Below are 3,318 nucleotides of genomic sequence, written 5' to 3'. Positions count from 1 at the left end.
AGGCAAAGGTTTAGCATTTTTCTAATGTCTTCTTCACTCTGGGGAAAACAAAAGCCTGTGTGGAGGATGGAGCAAGAGAAACATCTCTGAATTTTTTTTTTTTTGAGACGGGGTTTTGCTCTTGTTGCCCAGGCTGGAGTGCAATAGTGCAATCTCGGCTCACCGCAACCTCCGCCTCCCAGGTTCAAGCAATTCTCCCGCCTCAGCCTCCCGAGTAGCTGGGATTACAGGCATGCACCACCATGCCCGGCTACTTTTGTATTTAGTAGAGACGGGGTTTCTCCACGTTGGTCAGGCTGGTCTCGAACTCCCGACCTCAGGTGATCCGCCTGCCTCAGCCTCCCAAAGTGCTGGGATTACAGGCATGAGCCACCACGACCAGCCTATCTGAATTTTTCTTTTGTAAAATCCTGTGCATTGATTTGTGCTGCAAACCACAAAGCAAAATATGAAACTTTCCAATCATTACTGGCATTAAAAAAAAAAATCGGCTGAGGGCTGGGTACAGTGGCTCACACCTGCAACCCCAGCACTTTGGAAGGCCAAGGCTGGAGGATCAATTGAGGCCAGGAGTTTGGGACCAGCCTGTGAAACATAGTGAGACCCCATCTCTACAAAAAAATTAAAAACTTAGCCGAGCATGATAGTATGCACCTGTGGTCCCAGCTACTTGGGAAGCTGAGGTGGGAGGATCGCTCGAGCCCTGGAGTTCCAGGTTGCAGTGAGCTACGATCGTGCCACCACACTCCAGCCTGGGCAACAGGGCAACAGAGCGAGACTCTGTCTAAAACAAACAAAAACAAACCAGAAAGATCAGCTGAGAGTTCTTTGAATTCTTCCTGGCAAATAACAATGAGTAAACCCTCAGCTATACTGTAAATTTTTTACTTTTATAGGTCTAATCCTTAGGCAGCACCGTAAAGGCGTTATTATAATCATCTCTCTAATTAGTGTCTTTTTTTTTTTTTTTAGTTAAAAAAAAATCTCACAATAGTAGAAGTAGTTTTTTTTATTTTTTGAGACCTTGTCTTGCTCTGTCGCCCAGGCTGGAGTGCAGTGGCGCAATCTCGGCTCACTGCAAGCTCCGCCTCCTGGGTTCACGCCATTCTCCTACCTCAGCCTCTCCGAGTAGCTGGGACTACAGGCGCCCGCCACCACGCCCGGCTAATTTTTTGTATTTTTAGTAGAGACGGGGTTTCACCGTGGTCTTGATCTCCTGACCTCGTGATCCGCCCGCCTCGGCATCCCAAAGTGCTGGGATTACAAGCGTGAGCCACCACGCCCGGCCTAGTAGAAGTGGTTTTGACGACCATGGTAAGATTTCCCTCTGTGATTTGATCACAGCACATGGTGGGCTAGACTATCCATGCACCTGTGATGGTTAATTTCATGTATTAACTTGACTGAGCTAAGGGCTACTCAGGTAGCTAGTAAAACATTATTTCTGGGTGTGTCTGTGACGGTGTTTTCAAGAGTGATTAGCATTTGAATCAGTAGGTCTGATTAAAGAAGACCCATCCTTCGCGGGCGCAGTGGCTCACGCCTGTAATCCCAGCACTTTGGGAGGCCGAGGTGGGCAGATCACGAGGTCAAGAGATCGAGACCATCCTGGTCAACATGGTGAAACCCCGTCTTTACTAAAACTTCAAAAATTAGCTGGGTGGTGGCACGCACCTGTAGTCCCAGCTACTCGGGAGGCTGAGGCAGGAGAATCGCTTGATCCCGGGACGCAGAGGTTGTGGTGAGCCGAGATGGCTCCACTGCACTCCAGCATGGTGACAGAGCGAGACTCCGTCTCAAAAAAGAAAAAAAAAGAAGATCTGTCCTCACCAGTGTGGATGGGCATCGTTCAATTCCTTGAGGGCCCAGATAGAGCAAACAGGTGGAGGACCAGCAAACTTGGCACTCTCTGGGCAGAGACATCCATCTTTTCTGGCCCTTGGACATTGATGCTCCTGGTTCTCAGGCCTTCTGACTCAGACTGGGATTTGCACCACTGCTTTCCTGGGGCTCCACCTTGCAGATGGGCGACTGCAGGTCTTCACAACCTCCACAATCATGGGAGCCAATCTCGCATGATAAATCCTTTTCCCACTGAGCACTGTGGCTCATGCCTTGTAATTCCAGCACTTTTGGGAGGCTGAGGGGGGAGGACCTCTTGAGCCAGGGAGTTCGCGGCCAGCCTGGGGCAACATAACAAGACCACCATCTCTACAAAAAAATTAAAAAAAAAAATTAGCCAGGCGTGGTGGTGCACACCTGTAGTCCCAGCTACTAAGGGGGCTGAGGTGGGAGGATTGCTTAAGCCCAGGAGTTCGAGGCTGCTGTGAGCTGTGATTCCACCACTGCCCTCCAGCCTGGGCAACAGAGTGAGTCCCTGTCTCTAAAAATAAATAAATAAAAATACAAAGGAAATTTGGACGCAGAAACAGATACACATAGAGGGAAGATGACATGAAAAGACAGGGAGAAGATGGCCTTGTAAAGGTAGAGAACGGAGGGATCCAAGGATTGAAGAAATGATGCATCTATGGGCCAAGAAACGCCCATGGCTGCCAGGAGCTGGGACAGAGGCCTGAAACAGATTCCTCCCAAGGGCCCTGCTAACACCGTGATTTCAGAATTCAGGCCTGAAAAACCGTGAGAGAACAAACTTCTGTTGTTTTAAGCCAAAAATGAAACAAAAGCAGAACACAGAATGAGAAGGAAGGGAGGAAAGGAGTGTGCAAGAGGGAGGGAAGGAGACAGCAAAGTGTCATCAAGTAAGTTATGAAATAAAACTTGGTTGCAGCCAGGTGTGGTGGCTCACGCCTGTAATCACAGTACTTTGGGAGCCTGAGGTGGGAGGATTACTTGAGGCCAAGAGTTTGAGACCAGCTTGGGCAACATAGCGAGACCCTGCCTCTATCTATTAACAAAACAAAACAAAACAAAACAAACAAACAAAAAAACTTTAGGCCGGGTCCAGTGGCTCATGCCTATAATCCCAACACTTTGGGATGCCGAGGTGGGGGGATCACTTGAGGTCAGGAGTTCAAGTCCAGCCTGGCTAACATGGTGAAACCCCATTTCTACTAAAAATACAAAAAATTAGCTGGGTGTGGTGGCCCATGCCTGTAATCCCAGCTACCCAGGAGGCTGAGGCTGGAGAATCACTTAAACCCGGGAGGCGGAGGTTGTAGTGAGCTGAGATCATGCCATTGCACTCCAGCCTGGGCAACAGAGCGAGACTCTATCTCAAGAAAAAAAAAAAAGGAAAATTAGTTGGGCATGGTGGCATGCGCCCGTTGTCCCAATTACTTGGGAGGCTGAGGAGGG

The sequence above is a fragment of the Hylobates moloch genome, unplaced genomic scaffold (genome assembly GCF_009828535.3).
Source record: "Hylobates moloch isolate HMO894 unplaced genomic scaffold, HMol_V3 SCAFFOLD_1, whole genome shotgun sequence".
NCBI classification, from domain to species: domain Eukaryota; kingdom Metazoa; phylum Chordata; class Mammalia; order Primates; family Hylobatidae; genus Hylobates; species Hylobates moloch.
Note: the sequence above shows the minus strand (reverse complement) of the source record.